The 16,299-nt window shown below is 33.0% G+C and overlaps 2 long non-coding RNA genes across 12 annotated transcripts; both read left to right on the forward strand.

Moving 5' to 3' along the window:
• The first annotated feature begins 357 nt into the window (after nucleotides 1-357).
• On the forward strand, nucleotides 358-8,141 carry LOC130718962 (uncharacterized). 6 transcript variants are annotated; one of them, XR_009012896.1, is made up of 4 exons: nucleotides 358-703; nucleotides 1,185-1,268; nucleotides 2,795-2,885; nucleotides 2,999-7,010. It is a non-coding gene; the product is annotated as an uncharacterized LOC130718962 (long non-coding RNA). The 6 variants fall into 6 exon arrangements; XR_009012895.1 differs by adding an exon at nucleotides 7,460-8,141 and having other exon boundaries at nucleotides 1,185-7,326; XR_009012893.1 differs by having other exon boundaries at nucleotides 1,185-4,395; nucleotides 4,778-8,141.
• Nucleotides 8,142-12,461: 4,320 nt separating this feature from the next.
• Nucleotides 12,462-15,437, forward strand: LOC130720458 (uncharacterized). Of its 6 annotated transcripts, none has more exons than XR_009013076.1 (5): nucleotides 12,462-12,726; nucleotides 12,882-12,948; nucleotides 13,056-13,284; nucleotides 13,768-14,335; nucleotides 15,141-15,437. It is a non-coding gene; the product is annotated as an uncharacterized LOC130720458 (long non-coding RNA). The 6 variants fall into 6 exon arrangements; XR_009013078.1 differs by having other exon boundaries at nucleotides 12,882-12,929; XR_009013075.1 differs by having other exon boundaries at nucleotides 12,464-12,948; nucleotides 13,768-13,881; nucleotides 14,123-14,335.
• Nucleotides 15,438-16,299: the final 862 nt, after the last annotated feature.

Genomic DNA, 16,299 nt, shown 5'->3' on the forward strand with positions numbered 1-16,299 from the left:
CGGACTTTTCTTTTTAATCATCAAAGCCAATAACACCAATGTTAAAGGCCATAAAAGAAAGACGTTGCAAATGTAAGGAGTAACGGTGGAAATATAAAGCCAAAACCAAAACTAATGGGTAGAATTGAAGATAGGAACTAAATGGTGGAGAAAGCTAGTAAAGACCATTTAAATGAAATAAAGATTGAAAATACTTGTGCCATTATATTTCTTCAATTATTTGTTTTTTGGGCCATTGTAATACTTTTTGGGTCGAAGGTTACTACTATTCCAAATAAAAAACATTTGTTTTTTGGCCCATTGTCAGGTCATGAAGAAAGTGTTTGTCTGTTAGGTAGAACAGGAAGTTGGGGCAGTTGGAATTTGATGGAGAAATTTGAGTTGTTGTTCTTGGTGCTAATGTTTGTTCTTTAGCGAAGTATATGAGATTTGATTTTAAGTTATTTATAGATTTAGTTTATCTCCCTGCAATTTAGCTTGCGTGTTGATCTTCGTTTTGATGAATTTTTTGGATTTGTATTTTTCCCCCCACAAAGTTTCAGTATTAATATTAGAGGGCTCTTAATATTATATTATCTATATCTTTTAAAATATGCAGGTGAGTAAAAGAAAAAGAAGGACAGATTCTAAGAATAGATTGTTGTTCAGAAAGCTGAGGAAACAAACTGAATAAAACCATTCACATTACAGGTTCAATCACTCAGTTAAGTATCCTTTATCAAATGTACTTCAATTTGTGTTTGCAACAAGAAAGCTTATTTACTACCTATCTAGCTAGGTGAAGACTGATATAAGAAATGCATCCTAAGTTGTTATTGCCCCTAAATTCTGGACCATTTGCACCTTTGCTGATAATAAATTTAAATGTTATTGCACCTGATAAATGCTCTGTAGTATTTTCAGAGAACACTCAACAACGTATTGTAGGGTGTATCATGTTTTGGGTTAAAAAGATTCCCTTGTGTGGTTTATCTTTTTTGTTTTGGAATATTTGACATAAATGAATCTTGTCCAGTTGCAATTTTTTTTCACTGAAGGGTGTTGTAAAAGGTTTGTACCTGATCGATTCTTTCACAACCTTCTATATTTGGTTGTCTTGTTTTTCTAAAATTAATTTTGTCCTTTGCTGCATTTTCACATTCTGATTTACATGGCATTTTTTTGTTTCCTTTATTCTCTTGTAGATGGTAGCAACTAGATTTTCTTGGGAAGATGTAAAGCATAAAGGGTGGCTTCTTGACGGGTACCATCGGAGTTTGGCTCAAGCTGTAAGTTGTGAGAAAATGCAGATATGACCTGATGTGTTTATAGTATTAGATGTATGTCAAATTTTTAGTACTTCCATGCTACTTTAATTGTCTTTTTTCTGATTTTGATTTCTTTTACATCTTTGCAAATGGCACTTAGATAACTGAAAGAAGCTTCCTTTTTCTTTCCCTATAAAACCTCTTATGCAAAACTTGCAATTTTGTAGAATGTTTAGTTTTTAATAGAAGTCATGAATTTCTAGGTCATATTGCTATGTTATTTATAATAAACTTAACGACTTAGTGGCTTTGAAGAACAAACACACACACATGCACTGTCTAAAATATAGGACCCTGGGATACCACATATGTGTGAGTGAGAGAGAGGAGTTAATTCTAACCATCCATGCATGATTTATTGTCAAGATTAGCTCTTCTCATGTTTTCACTTGATACACCCCTTATATATGAAATATGTGGGGTATATGGGTGAACATAGGAAGAAGTAACATTCCCTTATTGGTCTTTACTATTTGATTATGAGGATAAAGTCATTCATATGCATAAAATGTTCATTGTGCGTTTCATTTACATTCAACTCTTGGAATTTAGTTTCTTTCTCTTCATGTAGCAGCAATATATTATTAATTGGGGTGGTGGTGGTAAACCTTAATCAGATTTCCTTCTCTAATAGCATTCAGAGTCTAAAGTAATACAAACATGTAGTTTTATATGCACTTAAATGTCTTCATGTGCCTGTAATGATCTTAAACACCCCTTTCTTTGTTGTTTTTTGTGTCTCATCTATGCATGTTCGTATGTCATTTCTACAATGTCATATTGTATTAACATTTTTTATACTTATGCTTAGTTTGGATGGGAAAATGTAGTTAGGTTCACCTTAAAGAAAGAATCTGTTTTAATGAGCTTTTTGTTGCACTGTTGTTTAAGATGTTTTTGTTCCTAGGTCAGTGCTTCAGCCCTCGGTTCATCAATTTGCTTAATTTTTCATGTATGTGCTTGAGAAAATGATTCTCAGAATTACTCCTTAGTCTGCAGTTTTGGTGATCGATTTGCTTCCGAATAATTAATTTTGTTCTCTCATTAGAAACCAATCCTTCTTGGATTATTGTGATTGGAATTCAAAAGCTATAGGGAATAATTAGAACATTGGTTGCTGACTTGGTTCACTTTCTGTTATAAACAGTTAAATAAATTGTCTGTTGTCTTATGTATCTTTCCAATTAATTGGTGCTATTCTTATGAGTGTGATCATGTTTCTTAAAACTGAGGACATATATATTGGTTATAGACTTATAGTGCTTCAAGTTTCAACTGAGATCATTTGATTCTGATATTACTGATTTCAATGAAATAGCAACTTCAATTGTTGGTTTCTTTTGCTACTTGCAAGTTTCATTTGATACTAAGAGAGAGGACATCTATTGGCAAGTATCAACTTTGATTTGTTTGTTTTTAAGTTGAGAAACAGTTAATTGCCATAGAACATGTGCAACTTATTAGATATATTTGGTGTACTTTTTCAGAAAAAGATGCATAAAATGGCATAGTTGCATTTGGTTCAGACTTCAGACCCTATTAGCGGTAGAGAAAGAATTGTCTTCTCAATGCTATAATGTGGTGACATCCTTTACTAAATTGAGATTAACTTTTTTGTTATATTCTAATAGAGATCACTATTCTTTTGAAAAGTAATAGCTATTTGAAAATAATTGTTATTTGTTTGCCAGTTCTGCTGCAATTGGAATAGAAGGAAGATAACATGTTTGGCAGAAGTTGAAGTTGGAATAGACAACATTGAGGATAACATGTTTGACAGAAGTTGAAGTGCTACATTTGATAGAAGAAAGAACATAAGCTAATAAAAATAAGTATTTTCCCAAGAGTGGTCTACAGTGGCTAAGCTAAGCTTAACATTGCAAGATGTTAGCACTGTGGGATTCCAATTCTTATGTTTTAGTTTTTAACATTGATCAATGTTTTTATAAGTTCAAACTTCAAAGTAAGGTACTCAACTCGAACTATTAAAATTGAGCATTTGAAAGTGGGTAGCTATAGCAATCAAAAAAGAGGTATTGTTGTAGAGTTACATAGCTGACCTATGTTGGTTAAATTTTACAGCTTCTTCATATTGGTAATGTTTTTATCCTAATATTACCTCTCTTATTTTTATTTGTTTAAGTTGATGTTCGTGTCTTATTCTTTAACCATTTCAGGCAGCTAACAGAAATTTAACACCCTTCTTTTAAACAATAAAAAGGAAAAAGAAAGTAAAGAGTTTTAAATATGCAACTAGACAACTTACTAATGCCTTGGATACTAATTAAGATCTATAAAAGCATGTATATTTAGAGTACTATTGTCTTGAGGTAACCTCTATGATGTGTAGACTCTGCTTGACCATGATGTAGTTTATGAAGATTTAAGGCAACTCTCTATCCATAAAGTTGTAGTTGAAATCGCCTCTATATGTATGAATTGTTACTAGATTATGTTATAAATGCTTAAAGCTATTGTGTATCTTATAATTGATTTTCTTACTAGAGTTGCCAACTAATTTTATAAACATCTAAATATAAGTTGTTTAACATTTCTCTTTTATGTTTCTATAGTTTTCCTTTATTTTCCCTCACAGTTCACTGAACTATAATTGTATACTTGTATCAAATGTATTGTAGAAATTTATTTGTGTTAAACCAAAACATGAAGAGAAATGACGAGTATTTTGATTACCACTTTGAAGAAAATGGTGACCGCATAAAAGAAGAAAATATAGCTTAGAATAGTAAATATTGTTTTACCAAGATTTTCATTTTAGGATGTTATGGCTGCTCCTAATCTAAAGTTTTAAAGACATAATTTCAACTGTGGATTCCAACATCAATTTCTTTCCTATTCTGCAGAGATTTAAAATCATCTCAACAGAATACTCATTGACTTGTCAGATTGAAAACATGCATCTTATAATTCAATTTGTTTTCTTGGAAGACTTTCCCATAACTGGAAGTGTAGGATTACTTAACTATTGAAGATTTTCTCAAGTAGTGGAAGAATCATGGTTCAAACCCAGTGAAGTGAGTGATAAACTGGAAAGAAGATAGATCAGGATCTTTTGCGTGGTTCGTATGTAAGTCTCCTTTCATCGATTTTCAAACCTTCATTTACTTCATGTTCGGTGTGATGTCTCTCTTCATGTTCATTTTTCCTTTTCCCTTCCCTCCATCACCAAATTGTTGTCATTAAGCTAGAAAAGTTGGTAGTCCATTTTCTTAAAGCTGTGTTTATTCTGTTGTGGGTCTTCATCTTGATGTGTTTTAAAGATATTTTTTTATTCTAAAAGCTGGCCTTTATTTTCAATTTTAAGTATGTGAAGGTGTGTTTTTCTTCTATTCTCACCTCATCAGATATACATTTGACTTTCATTCACCTAGTTTATTTCTACTTAAGAGTATAAATGGAAACTCCAAAGATTTAGTTTGGTTAATTTAATTCACTTTTAATTATTTTAGATCCTTAAAGCATTTTTTTGCTGGAAGAATCCATCTTCTTCTCCAGTTTGAGGCTAAGTTTTGTGAAAATTGAAGAAGCAATTTTTAGAACTCTTGAATCAGTTGCAGCATATTTCCAATGAGTTCTATTGTTCTATGGCTTGTGGAGTTAACGGATATTTTGATGAAATTGACGGCGATTGTATTTCGGTGACAACAAGTCCCACTGGAGAAGACATCGGCAGTGGTGAGGGAAGGTTGCTGGCATGAGCAGAGGGAGAATGCTAGAGTTGTGTTTTGTTTGGTTGAATCCTATTTCAAGTTGACTGTACGTTTGATTGTGATTTCAAATTTTATTTAATTTAAATGTTTGGCTGACCTTTGCTTTGATCTAAGGGACAGGAAAGTTGCTGGAGAGGCTGGAGGGATGTTACTGCTGGAGAGGATCCAGATTCTTCCTTTGATTCCCCTGACCGGCGAGTAATTTTCTTTTTAGTACTATGAGGCTATGATCTCCTTGCTTTTCTCTTAATTAGTGCATCTTGTCTTCACGAAGGTGTCTCTTTACTCAGTTTTTATTTATTGAGTGCTGTGTATTCTTTACTATGCACTCTCTAAATCAGTCGGCCCCCGTCTATTTCATGCTCTTGCACATATAACTTCTATTTGAACAATTGCAATCTACCGTGATATTCTATATTTATGGTAGAATTTTAATACCGAGCTTTTTTTAGCACTATTCATAAGAGGTATTTTTTGGCCGAATGTTGTAACAGATTCTGCTCCCTAATGTTGTAACCTGCTGTTTTTATTCTCTTATTAGTTTTAGTTTGAGATTTCTGTTCTTAATTATATGTTGTGTTTGAGTATGTTCTTAAAACTTTGTTTTCCTATGTGCTTTATGTATATGTTTTGAATGGAAAGTAAGTATTTACTCAATTGGCATACCTGACAAGGGTTATTTTAAAGCCTTTTCATGAAATATACTTATCATCACAACATTTCATCCAGCACTCTCTAATGAGAAGCAATGCGCGTGACAAAAGGGGTGGGTGGGTTATTTGGTTTTCATCGATCTGGACCATCTCGAATCTCCGAAATTCAGTGCTTTTTAGAGGCAGTGAAGATGATGCTTCTGATACAGTAGAGTTAATTCAATTCAAATCGTGCCTGTGGTTGAAAGCAAAATCAAAAGGTTTTGATTTCTCTCTTTTCGAATGGAAGGCAAACACTTAATCCGTTTGGAATCCCTATAATTGAGCTATGGTTTTATTGCTATGGAGTTGAGGTGAATTTTGGGGAATTTGGTTATGGTGCTTTGGTTTCGTTGATACAGTTTGGCATAAGGTGCACTCAGGATGAACTCCAATTCTGGTGAGCTTCGTCTGCAGCATAGAAGGAGTAGATATGAGTGTTCTAGCTCTTTCCACTCTGTTCATGATCTTGTGCTGTGAAACCTGAGTTTTTGTCCATCTACTTAGCTCATCATTGATATGCTGGTCCTAATTGGCTGACTTACTATGAGGCTATGGTAGGCTTTATCAAGTGCAGGACCTTTGGAGCTGAAGCATGTAGGGGAGAAGGGATCGATTACATGTTTGTCTACTCGATTTTACCATAAGGATTGCATTTCCAATATCAGACATCTTGACTCCTCAAAGGTGGGTGTGATTTAGGGATCAAGCTGGAGGTTGTATGAAGACTAAAGTATTTTTTCCAAGTATGGTTTGTTCTAATCAATACTTTGATAGTGGTTTTGGTATGCTGGCTTATTTTGGTTGGGACCTAACAATCATAGAACTGTCTGAGTAGTTGTCTGGTGAGAATTTATGTTTACCTATACTGATAGCATTGTTTTCGTGTTTTCTGGGGCCTTAGTTTTGCCCCCTTGATCCCTTGTCTTTTGTACTCATATTGTATTTAGGTTCTAGCATCCCTTGTGCTAGCTTTGAATACAGTTTTTGCTTATAAATAAAAAACTTGAGAATCACATGACTGTAATTTGGGTAGAATGTGATTTTGGAATATTAAAGCTTAACAGTTGAAAGTTCTTTTTTCGGTTCAGTGTCTGCTGCACTTGGGTGTTTTTTTCTTTTAGCCTTTGTGGTTATGGTGTGAGTTTTAGCTTCCTATCAGTTGTACTTTTTCGTTTTGGCATTTACAAAATTTGACTTCTTTACATTCACTCTTTTTAAGAGCTTTTGTTGGAATTTTACAGTCCTATTAGTTATAGGAGGTGGTTTTTTTTTTTTTTTTTTTTTTTTTTTTTTTTTTTTTTATAATCATGGTGAAGCTAGATTTGGTGTTGGAAGTTTGAAGTTGTAAGCAGTCCACCAAATTCAGGGAACTATGATGATTCGCTTTGTTTGTAAAGTGAATCTAAGTTTAGCATCAGAGTATATGATGTGTAGTTCAGAGAGATTCATTATAGGACCAAGACCGGTCATCTTAGCCCTGCAACCGCATATCCAAGCTGTGCCAATAATGACTTATTGTTTGAGGATGAAGACATATGACTATTAATTTAGTTAGTGACGGTGGATCTAATAATGAAGTTGAAGAAATGCATTGTGAGTAGTTTGGTTTGGATGCTTGATATCATTGCTGATCTCATCCATGGGAACGAATTTCTGGTTTGTTTTGTATTTTGTTTACTTACATTGTTAGTATTAATTTATTTGCATTACTTGCGTTGTGAAACAGATCCTCCCCAATCGTGTCCAGTAAGAATATTTCGTACACTTGCCTCCTGAAATAAGTGTTCTCCTTCTAGATGGATCTCGGACCAATTGGAAAATTCTTTAGTACTCTATTGGTGAGAGAAGAGGCAAAAGATATGTCAATTTTGGCTTAAAGGGTGAGACATGTTGCAAGTGGTTTGACTTCTAATTATAAATAGTTTAGTTATGTTTGGTTCTACATTAAAACATCTCTTTGACTTATCATTTTATCATTTGTGCATTTCCAACAAATATTGTAACATTGTTATTGTATTATAATTATATTAAATAAGTGAAAAAATGCAAAATACTTCTGTTTTATATCGATTAAAGTTAACAATCGGTTTATTGTCATAGATATTAGCAAAGTTGATAATAAATTTTGTTCATTTTATCATGAAGGTTACCTAATCCCATCCCAATGAACCAATAAAATTATTTATAAATAAACAAATAAAATATGAAAATTTTATTCAACTTATCTTAAATGTGATTGGTCCACCTAAGATCATGTATTATTTAACCCAAACTTTTCCATGAGTCATTTAGACAACTGCGGTATATAATTGAAAAGATTACAAATTATTGGTATGTAAATTAATTTGTTCATCTTAATAAATTACAGAATTAATTATGTTAAATCGTAGAATCGCTCGTCCGTGCATCGCACGGAAACGGACTACTATCCTAGTTCTTCTAAATGGATAGGAATAGAGTTGGTTCTATCAATAAAGATAGGCCTAATATGTTTAATTAAAATATTGGGATGATCTTTATTTGGAACATGTTCTTGTTTTAGTGCTTCCCTCCACTTTTTGGGTTTTAATTGGTTGAGTTACTTGTGACTTTTGCAGAAAACAGTGTGTAGAGAGTTTTAATGTCTTTAATTTTCTGAAGATATTGTCTGCAAGATTACTGATTTAGTTGGACTTGCTTTGAGCAAGATCTGTAGGCTGAATTTTATAATGTGAGATCTTGTTTTTCAAAGTTATCTTGAAATATCTCTAACTGAATATAGAGGTACCAACAATGTTCTGTATATTGATATGTCTAACGTTATTCTGCATTTGTTTCATTTTAGCATAATTTTATTCTTTTAGATCCTAACAAGTCTGTGCTGGTTCTTGACTGGTTTTGATTTTTTTCATCACACGTGAGTGAACAAATCGTTCATACTTGAGTAAAGTTATAAGTGGGATTGAAGTTATTTAATATTCTTTTCAAGTGTCACGACTTTCTATAAACTGCTCATATGGTTTTGCAGATGACGCATGTTCTGCATTTGAGGACTCTGAAGAAAATCCACAAAATAGTAGCCTAGATTCATTGTAGCCTTTGTTAGAATTTTGGGTATGATAATCCTGGATAACTTCGAATGAATCAGACCATAAAATTTTGAAGGTATAAACTCGTAGATAAACTAATGCTTGTTCTAGGATACGATATAGAAGATACATTATCTCATAAATTTTGTTATTTCCTAATTTTACTTCTGTTACATATTTCCTGACAATAGTGCTAGTAGCCACTGAAACTGTCCATGGTTGAAAATTAACTACATGTTTAAGTTTTGGACCTAAGTTCTCTGTTGATGCTACTGCCATTATCGCATTTCACATGGCATAAAATGCTCCAATTGATATAGAGTCTTCAAAATAGTTCTTTACATTTTTTTCACCTTGAGAAATTATAAATATGCCTTCCTCATATGCAATAACATCATCAAATGTAGAAATAATGTTATCATCATCACATGTGTTGTGCCATCATAGACAGCTATTTGGGCTGGTGTAGACCCTTCTCTAATTGTCCCTTCTCCAAAGCCTAACATGTTGGCTTTTGTAAATGGGTTGCGAGTTACTGTTGATGTTGTATGTGTCCCATGACCTTGTGAGTATCTTGGAGACAAGAAGCCAGCTTTGTTCAAGGGTTCAAGATTAGCTCTATAATATCTAGCACCAATTATTTTACTGCAAGAACATAGAAACATCTATTAGAAAAATTCCAAAATTCCGTTGCTTAAAGATGTTCCTATGTACTTGGAATAAATAGTTGGTACTAGAAATTATAGAGATGATCTTGAACTCTGGAACAAAGATGACATCTTATCTCCAAGACACTCAGGAGGTCTTGGGACACATACAATATCAATAACAGCTGGTAATCAAATAACAGTTAGCATCTTAGATTCTGGAGGAGGATCAACTAGAGGATGGGCTACATCAACCCCAATAGTTATCTATAAAGTCTTATGGCACAATGGATGTAATGATGCTAGCATTCTTTATGTATTTGATGATGGAATTGATGATGAGATAGGCATTTTTTAGTTTCTCTAGGTGAAAAAGGAAATGACTAGAACTATTTTGAAGACTCCATATAAATAAATTCGAGCATTTTATGCAATGAGAAATGGAGACTAATAGTAGCATTTTATGCAATGACAAAATTTACACTTTTTTCGAAATCTAGCTAGGTAAGCTATGATGTGCTTAAACTTTACATACAATGTAAAGTTAAAATTTACCAACATTATGAATAAGTAATTAAGAATAAGTTATCACATGTCATCTAAATTGGCACCATTGAATTCAAAATCATTCCAAAAGTCTATAACCTATTCATTGTTGCAGACATTGCACTCCTAATATATTGGATCAAAATTTTGTAAAGGATTAAATCGTTCTCTGCGAGAACTTATCCCCAAACAAAACTGGTCCCATTGGTTTTCTTTCACCAATGGAATTCTGGACAATTCCCTTTGACTTGTCCCTTGCTTGAATCAAAGCTTGAGTTGGGAAATGCGGTCAGGGTATTAAAAACATAAAATCCACGAGGTAATTAAGAAAATATACAAGGTCTCTAATACAAAATTCCTCTTATTATCATAATTTAGAGGTCCCGACTTATCTAAAGCAATGTTGCTGGAAACAATTTGCATTGATGCAACTGCAACTATATTTGAAAGTGATGAGGTAGAAGATAATTCAGCCCCTAAGGTAGAGTCTTTGTCATGCAGGGGCGTCTTCGTCGGGTTTGATTTAATTTGAATGCAGGTAAATTTGAAAAAAAAAACGTAAAAATATTGAATACAATTGGATACTAATTTTTTATTTAATGAAATTGATTAAATAGTTTAATTTCATGCATTTTTAATGTAAAAAATGTAAAATATTTCACACTGACACTCAATTATTTTTCTCAAAGTATATTTCAGACTAACACTCTTAAGATTAATCCCACGAGGTTCTAAGGTCATGTTATATGAATGTGTCTCTCCCAACAAATAATTCTCCATATACAATTTTAAGTGATCAAACACCGAACATATGCTTAAGTAATTCATCTATCCATAAATTGTTATTGTGTTAGACCTTGTTCGGACACCGAAACGCAATTATGCTATGTCACAAAGACTAACAACCACATTCCTTTTTAAGTTTTATTAAAATAAAAGCATAATTACTTGAAAACCAATTAAATAATTTTAAAATAATGTCTATAAATAAATATTGTTTTTTTGCTTAAATAACCTTTCCGTCCCTGAAAAAAAATTGCATCACATTAGATCCTTAATTTTTTTTTAATTATATTAAGTCTTTTTCATCCATTTTGACAAGTCAACGGTCTAGTGTTGAACCTAGCTAGTCAGCAGAGTATGTCCAAGTTGGTTTAATATAGGAGAAGAAAGTAGGAGGAAAAGGAGGATGGAGGATGAAGTGACACGTAAGATTCAGCAGAATATGAGCCAATCAGAGGATGTTACATCATGTATTTAGATTCTTAGAATGTTTTTTTTTTAATCAAGTTCTTAGAATGTTTTCTGAATGTGTATACTATGGATTGTTCACATGTGTGTATCAAAATACAATATCAAATATTTGTCCAAATTAAAAAACTTCGATTCATTCTTTCACTTTCCAATGCAAAAAACTATCAATTCAAATCAATACATTTATTTATATGTCTCCCCCACCCCCTCCCTTCTAAATTTTTACCTCTACTTTTCCTTACTTTTTGTTTACTTTCAACCTTCTCTTGTTCTACGTACGTAGACTCCCTGCAAAAGCTTTGTTAATACCATCTACGTATCTATTCAAAGTCATTCTTTATTAGATTTCTAATATTGTTTCAAAAAAAAAGATTTCTGATATATAATATTAGAATACATCTTTGATGAATTTCCGATGAAGAAAAAAAAATTCAATGGCCCACCAGTCGGTTGACCAGATAAACGGAGAAATTTAAATATATTTAGAACTAGCTCTTCCTAATAGGACTTTCCATAACAACTTGTTTTTTTAAATAGATCCATTTTGGTGGAAAATGTAGTGTAAACATGTATTTATACGAATGTGTCATGATATCTTTTTTGCTAATGTAATATTTATAACAAAAATCAATTTTTAGGTATAATATGTAATATAGGGCTTAATAGAGGGCACATTTAACATGTACTTACTTTTCATGGAAAGAATTAGAAAATGCAGCAAGATATGAAGCACCAGATAGTTAGCAATCTGACCTGAACAATTGTCACCTGATCCCTCAAGAACTGTAGATCATCAGCAAGAACTTCTAAACTGGCTCTAGCTTTATGCCTTTATCTAGGTTCTTCTAGAGAAGATTAGTAACATACTAAAGCGCCTATTTTAAAGCGATTATTAGATGAAACGCTTTAACATACTACACGGAGCTATTTTAAATCGCTTGTCCATGATAGCGCTTTAAAAATTTGAGATTACCTATAGCGCTTTCAGAGAAGTAGCGCTTTAACATACTACACGGAGCTATTTTAAATCGCTTGTACGGAAAAACGCTTTAAAAATTGAAATAGCCTATAACGCTTTTAAAGAGGAAGCACTTTAAAATAAATTCCTTAAAGCGTTTGTTAACTTAAAGCGTTGTCCATAAGTGTATGTGTTTACAGCGTTGACTCACATAAACGCTTTACAATATATTATAATTTTATTATACTAAAACAAAAATAAAAATCACTAGTCTACACGACCTGAACTTCACTTCGACTTTCCATTTTCACGATCTGAAATCCCAAAACTTCTCTTCTCCAGCATCAACGTCTACGTAGCGAAGCTTCCCAGATCCCTGAACCACTACTGGTCCATCGAGGGCGATTCACGACTTGGACCGTGAGAAGAAGCTGGTCTATTTTTTTGGTGTGTTGACGCTTTGCTTCCAATGGATCTTAATGGAACACCCTGAATTCTGCGATGAAGAAACGAGAATTTGGTACCCTCTTCCCCTTTCTCCAATTTTCTCGTAAAAAGTACCCTTTTTCCTTCATCTTCTGGTTCGGAATTTGGTATCGTCCCAGAATTTTGATGGTCTCAATCATGCTTTTTCTGGGTATGATTATGGGTGAAGACGAAATTATTGCTTTATAGGTTAATTCTCATCTTATACCTGTTTGCGCCTTCTGGGTTTTCTCTCGGGTAAAAATGCTTTTGCTTTGTAAGTTAATCTAACTTTTTAGAATTTTTTTATTGATATATGCTGAAATCATGCTTGTAAGGCTGATATGCTACTATATATGTTCATCTTTGTGGATAATTTGATAGGGGGAGGCTATGTCGAGGTTTACTTTGAAAATTTGGAAGATGGGAAATTTCTAGCCATTAAACGGTTGACAAGAGGTAGCAAGGAAGAAATGACAGTAAATTTCTTGTCTGAGCATGGCATTATAGTGCATGTGGACCAGCCAATGTTACTAGATTGAGCTGAAGGGGGATGTTTCTATTTCTTTAGTTGTCTCCACATGGCAGTCTTACATTACATCCATCCTTTATGGTATGTTAACCATTTAATAAGTTTATGCAATGCTAGACAAGTTTCTGGAAAAATAAAATTTAGTTTGTTTCTTCCCTTGCATGATTTCATGACCTATAGAGAAACTGAATTAGAGCATCAAATTTAATATTGCTTTGAGGACTGCTAAAAGCCTTCGCTATCCGCATGAGGAATATCAAAGGAGGATTCACGAAGATATCAAGTTTTCGCTATCCTCTTAAGCCTATGAAATTCTTTTGTTCTAAATCACATTTCGTTCTTAATTGTTTCATCAAAGTTTCTCAGTAGAATTGTAATGTCAATCTTATGCCAGATATCTGACTTTGGGCTTGTAAAGTGGTTACCTGACCAATAGACTCACCATTGTCTCCAACCCACGGGTCTTAGTCTAGTAGAAAATTAGCTGTGTCATATTTTGTGGTTGCTTCTAATTATATTATATACTTCCTAGACTCATTCAGTTCTTGTTGGGTTTGCAAACAGGTCTCTGGTACAAAGTTCTCTAGCCCAAAGTTCAGTTTTCACTTTCAATGAATGGGACAATTTATCCAACCATTACATTTCATCCAGGGGTCTCGCTTTCAAGTTGCATGTGAGGTAATGTTTGATGCCATAAACCCTTGACTCAGTTTAAATTCAAAATTCTCAGACGATTTATGGAATGTGGAGAATTCATCATTCATCCTTAGATTTTGAGTTCTATACCATCTCCATGACAAAATCTGCTATTTTATGCTCATAAGTCATAGCTATTAATTAAAATTACAAAAAACTAAAATAGTATTGGCCTGAACTTCTGTTATATTTAAGATGATATATTTAACATTTTTTTCTCAAGCCAAGCTAGAGACAGTGGTGAGGATGTATTGCATAGTCAAGAAACAATTGGCACTGCCAGATGATACAGTTTTGATTTTGATGTGCAAGCTTAGAGATTTTATATCAGAATAGATTCAATTGACCGTGGAATTCGGAAAGACCCTTACTGAGCTTTGTTGTGATGCACTAGGAGACTTCAATCCTATGGTTCGTGTTTCTGTGTTTTGAAAAGGTTATTGTTTTGATCTTCCCCCTTGTTAATTTTTTGTGTGCTTTTGTATTGGTTTTCTTTATTTTTTTTACATCAAGTATTGTGTATGTACTTTCCCGATGTCCAATTTTTGCTTCAGGTGATTTGTCAAGTTTCGATGAAGAATTATTGTAGTTACATGTTAAGCATTTTGTAGTTTTCTAATCTCTTGTAGTACTTTGATTAAATGCACTTTGGTTTATCAACCACAAAAAGGACCTTAATCCTATTCCTTTCAAGTTACTGTGTGTTTGATAGTATTATTAATTAATCTCTAAATGATATACTGCTGTATAATAATATTAATCTCTAAATGTTGTATACTGAATTGCCATTTTTGTAATTAGTGGTTGATTATTGAACTAGGTATAGTAGGTAGACCTGCAAATTTGTTTTAAAAGAAAATGTCATTGTAAAGCGCAAGCGCTTCTTTTAGGAAAGCGCTTTAGAATGCGTACATGCTACAACTCTTTTTCTTAAGAATGTGTTGTAGAATGTTTCGTTCTAAAACGCTTTTATTTAAGAAAGCGTTGAAGAATTCATAGATACTAAAGCGCTTCTTTAAAGAAAGCGATATATAATGCATGCATACTACCACGCAGCTTAAGAAAAAGCGTTGTAGCATATCTCATGTTCTATAACGCTTTTTGAAAAAAGCGGTTGACAGTACTACAGCGGTACAAGCTACAGCGCTTATGAAGCGTTGTAAAATTGGAAAAAAAAGCGCTGTAAAATGTAATTTCTGGCGTGCAAGAGTATCTTATATTCTACTAATCTACTTATGCAGGGCTCAAAGGCATCATCTTCAAAGTTTAAAATATTGGCAAGACAATTCTAGATGACATCAGCTAGATAAATTGAAGGCTTAGTTACACTTAGAAATTCATTTTTGGTCTATTTCATTTCAATTTCTACAATGTAATATATAATGATACTTTTGAAATGGATGTAACTAAGCTTTAACACATCTTTTGCTCACATGGAAGTCCTTCTATTGACTTTGCTCACTTCGAACACATTACCAGCGATGTTGAATCACATGTTACTCATTCGATTGCTTGATGGAGAAATCGTTTGAGCAGTATTCAAGTGAACTTATAGAAATATATATATATATATATATATATATATATATATATATATATGAATGTATAGTTATCATTCTTTCCCTCACAAATGGCGCCAAATGTTCTTCTCAGAATTTGGAGTGCTTCTCTTCCGTTCTCAGTTATGGTGCTTAGTTATAGCTTGGCATGAGATGGTGGTGGCGTTGGCCTTGAGTGGAGGGGAGAGTACCTGCAAAACTTGCAGTTAATCTTATAACACTAATCTCCTAGTTCCTAAACGAATTCAATTAGAAAATTGCCGTTTTTAGCCAACACAATTGAAACTTTTACTTATGTCTCAGCCGTAGGCTTTCTCATTTAATTTCTCACCGGTTTTTCTATTTTATATAGATCTCTCAATCGTATACGAAATAGCAAAATAATCCTTATGCTTTTGGATTCAATAATAAAAGATGAGGAATTCATAGATATACTAAAACTTCATGAGCACAAAAGAAAACCAGAACATAATGTCGAAAGAATTCATCAAACCCCCAAATACCTAAGAGTATTAGGCTAGGATAGCTTCCATAATTCAATGAATAATCCAAGATAAAAATGTCTTCAAGCTCCAAAGCATGCTAGGACTCTCTCTCTCTCTCTCTTTTTATTTTTCTAGAGAAACATTTTTGAAAAAAATGCTATTTAAAGATAAAATAGATGTCGAGAATAAAAAAGTTGAAAAAAATTAAAAGTAATTTTTCAAGATTATTGATATAACTTATAATAAGAGATGAATTAGTTAATCACTATGTATGCGTATGTGTCTATTGCTATAAAAATATTTTTATATATTTTTATTTCATTTTGGACCCCTCATATTTTCCCTCCAAATTCTAC

Source organism: Lotus japonicus, chromosome 5, assembly GCF_012489685.1.
Source record: "Lotus japonicus ecotype B-129 chromosome 5, LjGifu_v1.2".
Taxonomy (NCBI): Eukaryota; Viridiplantae; Streptophyta; class Magnoliopsida; order Fabales; family Fabaceae; genus Lotus; species Lotus japonicus.